We start from the raw sequence: 17,571 nt of genomic DNA, 5'->3' as shown, positions 1-17,571 counted from the left end.
TTTATTTCGCCAAGACAATGCGTTTCTCACTGTTACATGCATTTGAATGGGAAACTCGCCTGAAACAACGTATAGGTTTTCATTATGTGAATAATTTTAAAATCTTAGCTCAAACGGCTGCAAAACCTGTTTGCCCAGCACGGGGATATTGAGTTCTATAAGATAAAGCCATAAACATGTTTGTCTGAGTCTTCTATCAAAAGTTACAGCGATTTATATGAAGTTGTTCAAAAACGCTTTATTTCGCCAAGACAATGCGTTTCTCACTGTTACATGCATTTGAATGGGAAACTCGCCTGAAACAAAGTATAGGTTTTCATTATGTGAATAATTTTAAAATCTTAGCTCAAACGGCTGCAAAACCTGTTCTGTTTGCCCAGCACGGGGATATTGAGTTCTATAAGATAAAGCCATAAACATGTTTGTCTGAGTCTTCTATCAAAAGTTACAGCGATTTATATGAAGTTGTTCAAAAACGCTTTATTTCGCCAAGACAATGCGTTTCTCACTGTTACATGCATTTGAATGGGAAACTCGCCTGAAACAAAGTATAGGTTTTCATTATGTGAATAATTTTAAAATCTTAGCTCAAACGGCTGCAAAACCTGTTTGCCCAGCACGGGGATATTGAGTTCTATAAGATAAAGCCATAAACATGTTTGTCTGAGTCTTCTATCAAAAGTTACAGCGATTTATATGAAGTTGTTCAAAACGCTTTATTTCGCCAAGACAATGCGTTTCTCACTGTTACATGCATTTGAATGGGAAACTCGCCTGAAACAATGTATAGGTTTTCATTATGTGAATAATTTAAAATCTTAGCTCAAACGGCTGCAAAACCTGTTCTGTTTGCCCAGCACGGGGATATTGAGTTCTATAAGATAAAGCCATAAACATGTTTGTCTGAGTCTTCTATCAAAAGTTACAGCGATTTATATGAAGTTGTTCAAAAACGCTTTATTTCGCCAAGACAATGCGTTTCTCACTGTTACATGCATTTGAATGGGAAACTCGCCTGAAACAAAGTATAGGTTTTCATTATGTGAATAATTTTAAAATCTTAGCTCAAACGGCTGCAAAACCTGTTTGCCCAGCACGGGGATATTGAGTTCTATAAGATAAAGCCATAAACATGTTTGTCTGAGTCTTCTATCAAAAGTTACAGCGATTTATATGAAGTTGTTCAAAAACGCTTTATTTCGCCAAGACAATGCGTTTCTCACTGTTACAGGCATTTGAATGGGAAACTCGCCTGAAACAAAGTATAGGTTTTCATTATGTGAATAATTTTAAAATCTTAGCTCATCTCTCTAAAACCTGTTTGCCCAGCACGGGGATATTGAGTTCTATAAGATAAAGCCATAAACATGTTTGTCTGAGTCTTCTATCAAAAGTTACAGCGATTTATATGAAGTTGTTCAAAAACGCTTTATTTCGCCAAGACAATGCGTTTCTCACTGTTACATGCATTTGAATGGGAAACTCGCCTGAAACAACGTATAGGTTTTCATTATGTGAATAATTTTAAAATCTTAGCTCAAACGGCTGCAAAACCTGTTTGCCCAGCACGGGGATATTGAGTTCTATAAGATAAAGCCATAAACATGTTTGTCTGAGTCTTCTATCAAAAGTTACAGCGATTTATATGAAGTTGTTCAAAAACGCTTTATTTCGCCAAGACAGTGTGTTTCTCACTGTTACATGCATTTGAATGGGAAACTCGCCTGAAACAAAGTATAGGTTTTCATTATGTGAATAATTTTAAAATCTTAGCTCAAACGGCTGCAAAACCTGTTCTGTTTGCCCAGCACGGGGATATTGAGTTCTATAAGATAAAGCCATAAACATGTTTGTCTGAGTCTTCTATCAAAAGTTACAGCGATTTATATGAAGTTGTTCAAAAACGCTTTATTTCGCCAAGACAATGCGTTTCTCACTGTTACATGCATTTGAATGGGAAACTCGCCTGAAACAAAGTATAGGTTTTCATTATGTGAATAATTTTAAAATCTTAGCTCAAACGGCTGCAAAACCTGTTCTGTTTGCCCAGCACGGGGATATTGAGTTCTATAAGATAAAGCCATAAACATGTTTGTCTGAGTCTTCTATCAAAAGTTACAGCGATTTATATGAAGTTGTTCAAAAACGCTTTATTTCGCCAAGACAGTGTGTTTCTCACTGTTACATGCATTTGAATGGGAAACTCGCCTGAAACAAAGTATAGGTTTTCATTATGTGAATAATTTTAAAATCTTAGCTCAAACGGCTGCAAAACCTGTTCTGTTTGCCCAGCACGGGGATATTGAGTTCTATAAGATAAAGCCATAAACATGTTTGTCTGAGTCTTCTATCAAAAGTTACAGCGATTTATATGAAGTTGTTCAAAAACGCTTTATTTCGCCAAGACAGTGTGTTTCTCACTGTTACATGCATTTGAATGGGAAACTCGCCTGAAACAAAGTATAGGTTTTCATTATGTGAATAATTTTAAAATCTTAGCTCAAACGGCTGCAAAACCTGTTTGCCCAGCACGGGGATATTGAGTTCTATAAGATAAAGTCATAAACATGTTTGTCTGAGTCTTCTATCAAAAGTTACAGCGATTTATATGAAGTTGTTCAAAAACGCTTTATTTCGCCAAGACAATGCGTTTTTCACTGTTACATGCATTTGAATGGGAAACTCGCCTGAAACAAAGTATAGGTTTTCATTATGTGAATAATTTTAAAATCTTAGCTCAAACGGCTGCAAAACCTGTTCTGTTTGCCCAGCACGGGGATATTGAGTTCTATAAGATAAAGCCATAAACATGTTTGTCTGAGTCTTCTATCAAAAGTTACAGCGATTTATATGAAGTTGTTCAAAAACGCTTTATTTCGCCAAGACAGTGTGTTTCTCACTGTTACATGCATTTGAATGGGAAACTCGCCTGAAACAACGTATAGGTTTTCATTATGTGAATAATTTTAAAATCTTAGCTCAAACGGCTGCAAAACCTGTTTGCCCAGCACGGGGATATTGAGTTCTATAAGATAAAGCCATAAACATGTTTGTCTGAGTCTTCTATCAAAAGTTACAGCGATTTATATGAAGTTGTTCAAAAACGCTTTATTTCGCCAAGACAATGCGTTTCTCACTGTTACATGCATTTGAATGGGAAACTCGCCTGAAACAACGTATAGGTTTTCATTATGTGAATAATTTTAAAATCTTAGCTCAAACGGCTGCAAAACCTGTTTGCCCAGCACGGGGATATTGAGTTCTATAAGATAAAGCCATAAACATGTTTGTCTGAGTCTTCTATCAAAAGTTACAGCGATTTATATGAAGTTGTTCAAAAACGCTTTATTTCGCCAAGACAATGCGTTTCTCACTGTTACATGCATTTGAATGGGAAACTCGCCTGAAACAAAGTATAGGTTTTCATTATGTGAATAATTTTAAAATCTTAGCTCAAACGGCTGCAAAACCTGTTTGCCCAGCACGGGGATATTGAGTTCTATAAGATAAAGCCATAAACATGTTTGTCTGAGTCTTCTATCAAAAGTTACAGCGATTTATATGAAGTTGTTCAAAAACGCTTTATTTCGCCAAGACAATGCGTTTCTCACTGTTACATGCATTTGAATGGGAAACTCGCCTGAAACAACGTATAGGTTTTCATTATGTGAATAATTTTAAAATCTTAGCTCAAACGGCTGCAAAACCTGTTCTGTTTGCCCAGCACGGGGATATTGAGTTCTATAAGATAAAGCCATAAACATGTTTGTCTGAGTCTTCTATCAAAAGTTACAGCGATTTATATGAAGTTGTTCAAAAACGCTTTATTTCGCCAAGACAATGCGTTTCTCACTGTTACATGCATTTGAATGGGAAACTCGCCTGAAACAAAGTATAGGTTTTCATTATGTGAATAATTTTAAAATCTTAGCTCAAACGGCTGCAAAACCTGTTTGCCCAGCACGGGGATATTGAGTTCTATAAGATAAAGCCATAAACATGTTTGTCTGAGTCTTCTATCAAAAGTTACAGCGATTTATATGAAGTTGTTCAAAAACGCTTTATTTCGCCAAGACAATGCGTTTCTCACTGTTACATGCATTTGAATGGGAAACTCGCCTGAAACAAAGTATAGGTTTTCATTATGTGAATAATTTTAAAATCTTAGCTCAAACGGCTGCAAAACCTGTTCTGTTTGCCCAGCACGGGGATATTGAGTTCTATAAGATAAAGCCATAAACATGTTTGTCTGAGTCTTCTATCAAAAGTTACAGCGATTTATATGAAGTTGTTCAAAAACGCTTTATTTCGCCAAGACAATGCGTTTCTCACTGTTACATGCATTTGAATGGGAAACTCGCCTGAAACAAAGTATAGGTTTTCATTATGTGAATAATTTTAAAATCTTAGCTCAAACGGCTGCAAAACCTGTTTGCCCAGCACGGGGATATTGAGTTCTATAAGATAAAGCCATAAACATATTTGTCTGAATCTTCTATCAAAAGTTACAGCGATTTATATGAAGTTGTTCAAAAACGCTTTATTTCGCCAAGACAGTGTGTTTCTCACTGTTACATGCATTTGAATGGGAAACTCGCCTGAAACAAAGTATAGGTTTTCATTATGTGAATAATTTTAAAATCTTAGCTCAAACGGCTGCAAAACCTGTTTGCCCAAGCACGGGGATATTGAGTTCTATAAGATAAAGCCATAAACATGTTTGTCTGAGTCTTCTATCAAAAGTTACAGCGATTTATATGAAGTTGTTCAAAAACGCTTTATTTCGCCAAGACAGTGTGTTTCTCACTGTTACATGCATTTGAATGGGAAACTCGCCTGAAACAAAGTATAGGTTTTCATTATGTGAATAATTTAAAAATCTTAGCTCAAACGGCTGCAAAACCTGTTTGCCCAAGCACGGGGATATTGAGTTCTATAAGATAAAGCCATAAACATGTTTGTCTGAGTCTTCTATCAAAAGTTACAGCGATTTATATGAAGTTGTTCAAAAACGCTTTATTTCGCCAAGACAATGCGTTTCTCACTGTTACATGCATTTGAATGGGAAACTCACCTGAAACAACGTATAGGTTTTCATTATGTGAATAATTTTAAAATCTTAGCTCAAACGGCTGCAAAACCTGTTTGCCCAGCACGGGGATATTGAGTTCTATAAGATAAAGCCATAAACATGTTTGTCTGAGTCTTCTATCAAAAGTTACAGCGATTTATATGAAGTTGTTCAAAAACGCTTTATTTCGCCAAGACAATGCGTTTCTCACTGTTACATGCATTTGAATGGGAAACTCGCCTGAAACAACGTATAGGTTTTCATTATGTGAATAATTTTAAAATCTTAGCTCAAACGGCTGCAAAACCTGTTCTGTTTGCCCAGCACGGGGATATTGAGTTCTATAAGATAAAGCCATAAACATGTTTGTCTGAGTCTTCTATCAAAAGTTACAGCGATTTATATGAAGTTGTTCAAAAACGCTTTATTTCGCCAAGACAATGCGTTTCTCACTGTTACATGCATTTGAATGGGAAACTCGCCTGAAACAAAGTATAGGTTTTCATTATGTGAATAATTTTAAAATCTTAGCTCAAACGGCTGCAAAACCTGTTCTGTTTGCCCAGCACGGGGATATTGAGTTCTATAAGATAAAGCCATAAACATGTTTGTCTGAGTCTTCTATCAAAAGTTACAGCGATTTATATGAAGTTGTTCAAAAACGCTTTATTTCGCCAAGACAGTGTGTTTCTCACTGTTACATGCATTTGAATGGGAAACTCGCCTGAAACAAAGTATAGGTTTTCATTATGTGAATAATTTTAAAATCTTAGCTCAAACGGCTGCAAAACCTGTTTGCCCAGCACAGGGATATTGAGTTCTATAAGATAAAGCCATAAACATGTTTGTCTGAGTCTTCTATCAAAAGTTACAGCGATTTATATGAAGTTGTTCAAAAACGCTTTATTTCGCCAAGACAATGCGTTTCTCACTGTTACATGCATTTGAATGGGAAACTCGCCTGAAACAAAGTATAGGTTTTCATTATGTGAATAATTTTAAAATCTTAGCTCAAACGGCTGCAAAACCTGTTCTGTTTGCCCAGCACGGGGATATTGAGTTCTATAAGATAAAGCCATAAACATGTTTGTCTGAGTCTTCTATCAAAAGTTACAGCGATTTATATGAAGTTGTTCAAAAACGCTTTATTTCGCCAAGACAGTGTGTTTCTCACTGTTACATGCATTTGAATGGGAAACTCGCCTGAAACAAAGTATAGGTTTTCATTATGTGAATAATTTTAAAATCTTAGCTCAAACGGCTGCAAAACCTGTTCTGTTTGCCCAGCACGGGGATATTGAGTTCTATAAGATAAAGCCATAAACATGTTTGTCTGAGTCTTCTATCAAAAGTTACAGCGATTTATATGAAGTTGTTCAAAAACGCTTTATTTCGCCAAGACAGTGTGTTTCTCACTGTTACATGCATTTGAATGGGAAACTCGCCTGAAACAAAGTATAGGTTTTCATTATGTGAATAATTTTAAAATCTTAGCTCAAACGGCTGCAAAACCTGTTCTGTTTGCCCAGCACGGGGATATTGAGTTCTATAAGATAAAGCCATAAACATGTTTGTCTGAGTCTTCTATCAAAAGTTACAGCGATTTATATGAAGTTGTTCAAAAACGCTTTATTTCGCCAAGACAGTGTGTTTCTCACTGTTACATGCATTTGAATGGGAAACTCGCCTGAAACAAAGTATAGGTTTTCATTATGTGAATAATTTTAAAATCTTAGCTCAAACGGCTGCAAAACCTGTTTGCCCAAGCACGGGGATATTGAGTTCTATAAGATAAAGCCATAAACATGTTTGTCTGAGTCTTCTATCAAAAGTTACAGCGATTTATATGAAGTTGTTCAAAAACGCTTTATTTCGCCAAGACAATGCGTTTCTCACTGTTACATGCATTTGAATGGGAAACTCGCCTGAAACAAAGTATAGGTTTTCATTATGTGAATAATTTTAAAATCTTAGCTCAAACGGCTGCAAAACCTGTTCTGTTTGCCCAGCACGGGGATATTGAGTTCTATAAGATAAAGCCATAAACATGTTTGTCTGAGTCTTCTATCAAAAGTTACAGCGATTTATATGAAGTTGTTCAAAAACGCTTTATTTCGCCAAGACAATGCGTTTCTCACTGTTACATGCATTTGAATGGGAAACTCGCCTGAAACAAAGTATAGGTTTTCATTATGTGAATAATTTTAAAATCTTAGCTCAAACGGCTGCAAAACCTGTTCTGTTTGCCCAGCACGGGGATATTGAGTTCTACAAGATAAAGCCATAAACATGTTTGTCTGAGTCTTCTATCAAAAGTTACAGCGATTTATATGAAGTTGTTCAAAAACGCTTTATTTCGCCAAGACAGTGTGTTTCTCACTGTTACATGCATTTGAATGGGAAACTCGCCTGAAACAAAGTATAGGTTTTCATTATGTGAATAATTTTAAAATCTTAGCTCAAACGGCTGCAAAACCTGTTCTGTTTGCCCAGCACGGGGATATTGAGTTCTATAAGATAAAGCCATAAACATGTTTGTCTGAGTCTTCTATCAAAAGTTACAGCGATTTATATGAAGTTGTTCAAAAACGCTTTATTTCGCCAAGACAATGCGTTTCTCACTGTTACATGCATTTGAATGGGAAACTCACCTGAAACAACGTATAGGTTTTCATTATGTGAATAATTTTAAAATCTTAGCTCAAACGGCTGCAAAACCTGTTTGCCCAGCACGGGGATATTGAGTTCTATAAGATAAAGCCATAAACATGTTTGTCTGAGTCTTCTATCAAAAGTTACAGCGATTTATATGAAGTTGTTCAAAAACGCTTTATTTCGCCAAGACAATGCGTTTCTCACTGTTACATGCATTTGAATGGGAAACTCGCCTGAAACAAAGTATAGGTTTTCATTATGTGAATAATTTTAAAATCTTAGCTCAAACGGCTGCAAAGCCTGTTTGCCCAGCACGGGGATATTGAGTTCTATAAGATAAAGCCATAAACATGTTTGTCTGAGTCTTCTATCAAAAGTTACAGCGATTTATATGAAGTTGTTCAAAAACTCTTTATTTCGCCAAGACAATGCGTTTCTCACTGTTACATGCATTTGAATGGGAAACTCGCCTGAAACAACGTATAGGTTTTCATTATGTGAATAATTTTAAAATCTTAGCTCAAACGGCTGCAAAACCTGTTTGCCCAGCACGGGGATATTGAGTTCTATAAGATAAAGCCATAAACATGTTTGTCTGAGTCTTCTATCAAAAGTTACAGCGATTTATATGAAGTTGTTCAAAAACGCTTTATTTCGCCAAGACAATGCGTTTCTCACTGTTACATTCATTTGAATGGGAAACTCGCCTGAAACAAACTATAGGTTTTCATTATGTGAATAATTTTAAAATCTTAGCTCAAACGGCTGCAAAACCTGTTCTGTTTGCCCAGCACGGGGATATTGAGTTCTATAAGATAAAACCATAAACATGTTTGTCTGAGTCTTCTATCAAAAGTTACAGCGATTTATATGAAGTTGTTCAAAAATGCTTTATTTCGCCAAGACAGTGTGTTTCTCACTGTTACATGCATTTGAATGGGAAACTCGCCTGAAACAAAGTATAGGTTTTCATTATGTGAATAATTTTAAAATCTTAGCTCAAACGGCTGCAAAGCCTGTTTGCCCAGCACGGGGATATTGAGTTCTATAAGATAAAGCCATAAACATGTTTGTCTGAGTCTTCTATCAAAAGTTACAGCGATTTATATGAAGTTGTTCAAAAACGCTTTATTTCGCCAAGACAATGCGTTTCTCACTGTTACATGCATTTGAATGGGAAACTCGCCTGAAACAAAGTATAGGTTTTCATTATGTGAATAATTTTAAAATCTTAGCTCAAACGGCTGCAAAACCTGTTCTGTTTGCCCAGCACGGGGATATTGAGTTCTATAAGATAAAGCCATAAACATGTTTGTCTGAGTCTTCTATCAAAAGTTACAGCGATTTATATGAAGTTGTTCAAAAACGCTTTATTTCGCCAAGACAATGCGTTTCTCACTGTTACATGCATTTGAATGGGAAACTCGCCTGAAACAAAGTATAGGTTTTCATTATGTGAATAATTTTAAAATCTTAGCTCAAACGGCTGCAAAACCTGTTCTGTTTGCCCAGCACGGGGATATTGAGTTCTACAAGATAAAGCCATAAACATGTTTGTCTGAGTCTTCTATCAAAAGTTACAGCGATTTATATGAAGTTGTTCAAACACGCTTTATTTCGCCAAGACAGTGTGTTTCTCACTGTTACATGCATTTGAATGGGAAACTCGCCTGAAACAAAGTATAGGTTTTCATTATGTGAATAATTTTAAAATCTTAGCTCAAACGGCTGCAAAACCTGTTCTGTTTGCCCAGCACGGGGATATTGAGTTCTATAAGATAAAGCCATAAACATGTTTGTCTGAGTCTTCTATCAAAAGTTACAGCGATTTATATGAAGTTGTTCAAAAACGCTTTATTTCGCCAAGACAATGCGTTTCTCACTGTTACATGCATTTGAATGGGAAACTCACCTGAAACAACGTATAGGTTTTCATTATGTGAATAATTTTAAAATCTTAGCTCAAACGGCTGCAAAACCTGTTTGCCCAGCACGGGGATATTGAGTTCTATAAGATAAAGCCATAAACATGTTTGTCTGAGTCTTCTATCAAAAGTTACAGCGATTTATATGAAGTTGTTCAAAAACGCTTTATTTCGCCAAGACAATGCGTTTCTCACTGTTACATGCATTTGAATGGGAAACTCGCCTGAAACAAAGTATAGGTTTTCATTATGTGAATAATTTTAAAATCTTAGCTCAAACGGCTGCAAAGCCTGTTTGCCCAGCACGGGGATATTGAGTTCTATAAGATAAAGCCATAAACATGTTTGTCTGAGTCTTCTATCAAAAGTTACAGCGATTTATATGAAGTTGTTCAAAAACGCTTTATTTCGCCAAGACAATGCGTTTCTCACTGTTACATGCATTTGAATGGGAAACTCGCCTGAAACAAAGTATAGGTTTTCATTATGTGAATAATTTTAAAATCTTAGCTCAAACGGCTGCAAAACCTGTTCTGTTTGCCCAGCACGGGGATATTGAGTTCTATAAGATAAAGCCATAAACATGTTTGTCTGAGTCTTCTATCAAAAGTTACAGCGATTTATATGAAGTTGTTCAAAAACGCTTTATTTCGCCAAGACAGTGTGTTTCTCACTGTTACATGCATTTGAATGGGAAACTCGCCTGAAACAAAGTATAGGTTTTCATTATGTGAATAATTTTAAAATCTTAGCTCAAACGGCTGCAAAACCTGTTTGCCCAGCACGGGGATATTGAGTTCTATAAGATAAAGCCATAAACATGTTTGTCTGAGTCTTCTATCAAAAGTTACAGCGATTTATATGAAGTTGTTCAAAAACGCTTTATTTCGCCAAGACAATGCGTTTCTCACTGTTACATGCATTTGAATGGGAAACTCGCCTGAAACAAAGTATAGGTTTTCATTATGTGAATAATTTTAAAATCTTAGCTCAAACGGCTGCAAAACCTGTTTGCCCAGCACGGGGATATTGAGTTCTATAAGATAAAGCCATAAACATGTTTGTCTGAGTCTTCTATCAAAAGTTACAGCGATTTATATGAAGTTGTTCAAAAACGCTTTATTTCGCCAAGACAGTGTGTTTCTCACTGTTACATGCATTTGAATGGGAAACTCGCCTGAAACAAAGTATAGGTTTTCATTATGTGAATAATTTTAAAATCTTAGCTCAAACGGCTGCAAAACCTGTTTGCCCAGCACGGGGATATTGAGTTCTATAAGATAAAGCCATAAACATGTTTGTCTGAGTCTTCTATCAAAAGTTACAGCGATTTATATGAAGTTGTTCAAAAACGCTTTATTTCGCCAAGACAATGCGTTTCTCACTGTTACATGCATTTGAATGGGAAACTCGCCTGAAACAAAGTATAGGTTTTCATTATGTGAATAATTTTAAAATCTTAGCTCCAACGGCTGCAAAACCTGTTTGCCCAGCACGGGGATATTGAGTTCTATAAGATAAAGCCATAAACATGTTTGTCTGAGTCTTCTATCAAAAGTTACAGCGATTTATATGAAGTTGTTCAAAAACGCTTTATTTCGCCAAGACAATGCGTTTCTCACTGTTACATGCATTTGAATGGGAAACTCGCCTGAAACAAAGTATAGGTTTTCATTATGTGAATAATTTTAAAATCTTAGCTCAAACGGCTGCAAAACCTGTTCTGTTTGCCCAGCACGGGGATATTGAGTTCTATAAGATAAAGCCATAAACATGTTTGTCTGAGTCTTCTATCAAAAGTTACAGCGATTTATATGAAGTTGTTCAAAAACGCTTTATTTCGCCAAGACAGTGTGTTTCTCACTGTTACATGCATTTGAATGGGAAACTCGCCTGAAACAAAGTATAGGTTTTCATTATGTGAATAATTTTAAAATCTTAGCTCAAACGGCTGCAAAACCTGTTTGCCCAGCACGGGGATATTGAGTTCTATAAGATAAAGCCATAAACATGTTTGTCTGAGTCTTCTATCAAAAGTTACAGCGATTTATATGAAGTTGTTCAAAAACGCTTTATTTCGCCAAGACAATGCGTTTCTCACTGTTACATGCATTTGAATGGGAAACTCGCCTGAAACAACGTATAGGTTTTCATTATGTGAATAATTTTAAAATCTTAGCTCAAACGGCTGCAAAACCTGTTTGCCCAAGCACGGGGATATTGAGTTCTATAAGATAAAGCCATAAACATGTTTGTCTGAGTCTTCTATCAAAAGTTACAGCGATTTATATGAAGTTGTTCAAAAACGCTTTATTTCGCCAAGACAATGCGTTTCTCACTGTTACATGCATTTGAATGGGAAACTCGCCTGAAACAAAGTATAGGTTTTCATTATGTGAATAATTTTAAAATCTTAGCTCAAACGGCTGCAAAACCTGTTTGCCCAGCACGGGGATATTGAGTTCTATAAGATAAAGCCATAAACATGTTTGTCTGAGTCTTCTATCAAAAGTTACAGCGATTTATATGAAGTTGTTCAAAAACGCTTTATTTCGCCAAGACAATGCGTTTCTCACTGTTACATGCATTTGAATGGGAAACTCGCCTGAAACAACGTATAGGTTTTCATTATGTGAATAATTTTAAAATCTTAGCTCAAACGGCTGCAAAACCTGTTTGCCCAGCACGGGGATATTGAGTTCTATAAGATAAAGCCATAAACATGTTTGTCTGAGTCTTCTATCAAAAGTTACAGCGATTTATATGAAGTTGTTCAAAAACGCTTTATTTCGCCAAGACAATGCGTTTCTCACTGTTACATGCATTTGAATGGGAAACTCGCCTGAAACAAAGTATAGGTTTTCATTATGTGAATAATTTTAAAATCTTAGCTCAAACGGCTGCAAAACCTGTTCTGTTTGCCCAGCACGGGGATATTGAGTTCTATAAGATAAAGCCATAAACATGTTTGTCTGAGTCTTCTATCAAAAGTTACAGCGATTTATATGAAGTTGTTCAAAAACGCTTTATTTCGCCAAGACAGTGTGTTTCTCACTGTTACATGCATTTGAATGGGAAACTCGCCTGAAACAAAGTATAGGTTTTCATTATGTGAATAATTTTAAAATCTTAGCTCAAACGGCTGCAAAACCTGTTTGCCCAGCACAGGGATATTGAGTTCTATAAGATAAAGCCATAAACATGTTTGTCTGAGTCTTCTATCAAAAGTTACAGCGATTTATATGAAGTTGTTCAAAAACGCTTTATTTCGCCAAGACAATGCGTTTCTCACTGTTACATGCATTTGAATGGGAAACTCGCCTGAAACAAACTATAGGTTTTCATTATGTGAATAATTTTAAAATCTTAGCTCAAACGGCTGCAAAACCTGTTCTGTTTGCCCAGCACGGGGATATTGAGTTCTATAAGATAAAGCCATAAACATGTTTGTCTGAGTCTTCTATCAAAAGTTACAGCGATTTATATGAAGTTGTTCAAAAACGCTTTATTTCGCCAAGACAATGCGTTTCTCACTGTTACATGCATTTGAATGGGAAACTCGCCTGAAACAAAGTATAGGTTTTCATTATGTGAATAATTTTAAAATCTTAGCTCAAACGGCTGCAAAACCTGTTTGCCCAGCACGGGGATATTGAGTTCTATAAGATAAAGCCATAAACATGTTTGTCTGAATCTTCTATCAAAAGTTACAGCGATTTATATGAAGTTGTTCAAAAACGCTTTATTTCGCCAAGACAATGCGTTTCTCACTGTTACATGCATTTGAATGGGAAACTCGCCTGAAACAACGTATAGGTTTTCATTATGTGAATAATTTTAAAATCTTAGCTCAAACGGCTGCAAAACCTGTTCTGTTTGCCCAGCACGGGGATATTGAGTTCTATAAGATAAAGCCATAAACATGTTTGTCTGAGTCTTCTATCAAAAGTTACAGCGATTTATATGAAGTTGTTCAAAAACGCTTTATTTCGCCAAGACAGTGTGTTTCTCACTGTTACATGCATTTGAATGGGAAACTCGCCTGAAACAAAGTATAGGTTTTCATTATGTGAATAATTTTAAAATCTTAGCTCAAACGGCTGCAAAACCTGTTTGCCCAAGCACGGGGATATTGAGTTCTATAAGATAAAGCCATAAACATGTTTGTCTGAGTCTTCTATCAAAAGTTACAGCGATTTATATGAAGTTGTTCAAAAACGCTTTATTTCGCCAAGACAATGCGTTTCTCACTGTTACATGCATTTGAATGGGAAACTCGCCTGAAACAAAGTATAGGTTTTCATTATGTGAATAATTTTAAAATCTTAGCTCAAACGGCTGCAAAACCTGTTCTGTTTGCCCAGCACGGGGATATTGAGTTCTATAAGATAAAGCCATAAACATGTTTGTCTGAGTCTTCTATCAAAAGTTACAGCGATTTATATGAAGTTGTTCAAAAACGCTTTATTTCGCCAAGACAGTGTGTTTCTCACTGTTACATGCATTTGAATGGGAAACTCGCCTGAAACAAAGTATAGGTTTTCATTATGTGAATAATTTTAAAATCTTAGCTCAAACGGCTGCAAAACCTGTTCTGTTTGCCCAGCACGGGGATATTGAGTTCTATAAGATAAAGCCATAAACATGTTTGTCTGAGTCTTCTATCAAAAGTTACAGCGATTTATATGAAGTTGTTCAAAAACGCTTTATTTCGCCAAGACAATGCGTTTCTCACTGTTACATGCATTTGAATGGGAAACTCGCCTGAAACAAAGTATAGGTTTTCATTATGTGAATAATTTTAAAATCTTAGCTCAAACGGCTGCAAAACCTGTTTGCCCAGCACGGGGATATTGAGTTCTATAAGATAAAGCCATAAACATGTTTGTCTGAGTCTTCTATCAAAAGTTACAGCGATTTATATGAAGTTGTTCAAAAACGCTTTATTTCGCCAAGACAATGCGTTTCTCACTGTTACATGCATTTGAATGGGAAACTCGCCTGAAACAACGTATAGGTTTTCATTATGTGAATAATTTTAAAATCTTAGCTCAAACGGCTGCAAAACCTGTTCTGTTTGCCCAGCACGGGGATATTGAGTTCTATAAGATAAAGCCATAAACATGTTTGTCTGAGTCTTCTATCAAAAGTTACAGCGATTTATATGAAGTTGTTCAAAAACGCTTTATTTCGCCAAGACAATGCGTTTCTCACTGTTACATGCATTTGAATGGGAAACTCGCCTGAAACAAAGTATAGGTTTTCATTATGTGAATAATTTTAAAATCTTAGCTCAAACGGCTGCAAAACCTGTTCTGTTTGCCCAGCACGGGGATATTGAGTTCTATAAGATAAAGCCATAAACATGTTTGTCTGAGTCTTCTATCAAAAGTTACAGCGATTTATATGAAGTTGTTCAAAAACGCTTTATTTCGCCAAGACAATGCGTTTCTCACTGTTACATGCATTTGAATGGGAAACTCGCCTGAAACAAAGTATAGGTTTTCATTATGTGAATAATTTTAAAATCTTAGCTCAAACGGCTGCAAAACCTGTTTGCCCAGCACGAGGATATTGAGTTCTATAAGATAAAGCCATAAACATGTTTGTCTGAATCTTCTATCAAAAGTTACAGCGATTTATATGAAGTTGTTCAAAAACGCTTTATTTCGCCAAGACAATGCGTTTCTCACTGTTACATGCATTTGAATGGGAAACTCGCCTGAAACAACGTATAGGTTTTCATTATGTGAATAATTTTAAAATCTTAGCTCAAACGGCTGCAAAACCTGTTCTGTTTGCCCAGCACGGGGATATTGAGTTCTATAAGATAAAGCCATAAACATGTTTGTCTGAGTCTTCTATCAAAAGTTACAGCGATTTTATATGAAGTTGTTCAAAAACGCTTTATTTCGCCAAGACAGTGTGTTTCTCACTGTTACATGCATTTGAATGGGAAACTCGCCTGAAACAAAGTATAGGTTTTCATTATGTGAATAATTTTAAAATCTTAGCTCAAACGGCTGCAAAACCTGTTCTGTTTGCCCAGCACGGGGATATTGAGTTCTATAAGATAAAGCCATAAACATGTTTGTCTGAGTCTTCTATCAAAAGTTACAGCGATTTATATGAAGTTGTTCAAAAACGCTTTATTTCGCCAAGACAATGCGTTTCTCACTGTTACATGCATTTGAATGGGAAACTCGCCTGAAACAAAGTATAGGTTTTCATTATGTGAATAATTTTAAAATCTTAGCTCAAACGGCTGCAAAACCTGTTTGCCCAGCACGGGGATATTGAGTTCTATAAGATAAAGCCATAAACATGTTTGTCTGAATCTTCTATCAAAAGTTACAGCGATTTATATGAAGTTGTTCAAAAACGCTTTATTTCGCCAAGACAATGCGTTTCTCACTGTTACATGCATTTGAATGGGAAACTCGCCTGAAACAACGTATAGGTTTTCATTATGTGAATAATTTTAAAATCTTAGCTCAAACGGCTGCAAAACCTGTTCTGTTTGCCCAGCACGGGGATATTGAGTTCTATAAGATAAAGCCATAAACATGTTTGTCTGAGTCTTCTATCAAAAGTTACAGCGATTTTATATGAAGTTGTTCAAAAACGCTTTATTTCGCCAAGACAGTGTGTTTCTCACTGTTACATGCATTTGAATGGGAAACTCGCCTGAAACAAAGTATAGGTTTTCATTATGTGAATAATTTTAAAATCTTAGCTCAAACGGCTGCAAAACCTGTTTGCCCAGCACGGGGATATTGAGTTCTATAAGATAAAGCCATAAACATGTTTGTCTGAGTCTTCTATCAAAAGTTACAGCGATTTATATGAAGTTGTTCAAAAACGCTTTATTTCGCCAAGACAGTGTGTTTCTCACTGTTACATGCATTTGAATGGGAAACTCGCCTGAAACAAAGTATAGGTTTTCATTATGTGAATAATTTTAAAATCTTAGCTCAAACGGCTGCAAAACCTGTTTGCCCAGCACGGGGATATTGAGTTCTATAAGATAAAGCCATAAACATGTTTGTCTGAGTCTTCTATCAAAAGTTACAGCGATTTATATGAAGTTGTTCAAAAACGCTTTATTTCGCCAAGACAATGCGTTTCTCACTGTTACATGCATTTGAATGGGAAACTCGCCTGAAACAACGTATAGGTTTTCATTATGTGAATAATTTTAAAATCTTAGCTCAAACGGCTGCAAAACCTGTTTGCCCAGCACGGGGATATTGAGTTCTATAAGATAAAGCCATAAACATGTTTGTCTGAGTCTTCTATCAAAAGTTACAGCGATTTATATGAAGTTGTTCAAAAACGCTTTATTTCGCCAAGACAATGCGTTTCTCACTGTTACATGCATTTGAATGGGAAACTCGCCTGAAACAAAGTATAGGTTTTCATTATGTGAATAATTTTAAAATCTTAGCTCAAACGGCTGCAAAACCTGTTCTGTTTGCCCAGCACGGGGATATTGAGTTCTATAAGATAAAGCCATAAACATGTTTGTCTGAGTCTTCTATCAAAAGTTACAGCGATTTATATGAAGTTGTTCAAAAACGCTTTATTTCGCCAAGACAGTGTGTTTCTCACTGTTGCATGCATTTGAATGGGAAACTCGCCTGAAACAAAGTATAGGTTTTCATTATGTGAATAATTTTAAAATCTTAGCTCAAACGGCTGCAAAACCTGTTTGCCCAGCACGGGGATATTGAGTTCTATAAGATAAAGCCATAAACATGTTTGTCTGAGTCTTCTATCAAAAGTTACAGCGATTTATATGAAGTTGTTCAAAAACGCTTTATTTCGCCAAGACAATGCGTTTCTCACTGTTACATGCATTTGAATGGGAAACTCGCCTGAAACAACGTATAGGTTTTCATTATGTGAATAATTTTAAAA

This window comes from Mchenga conophoros, linkage group LG20, assembly GCF_057382185.1.
Source record: "Mchenga conophoros isolate Kocher_MC1m ecotype Shallow Benthic linkage group LG20, M_conophoros_male_GT1.1, whole genome shotgun sequence".
NCBI lineage: Eukaryota > Metazoa > Chordata > Actinopteri > Cichliformes > Cichlidae > Mchenga > Mchenga conophoros.
The sequence above is the reverse complement of the archived record's forward strand: the minus strand, read 5'-3'. Positions refer to the sequence as shown.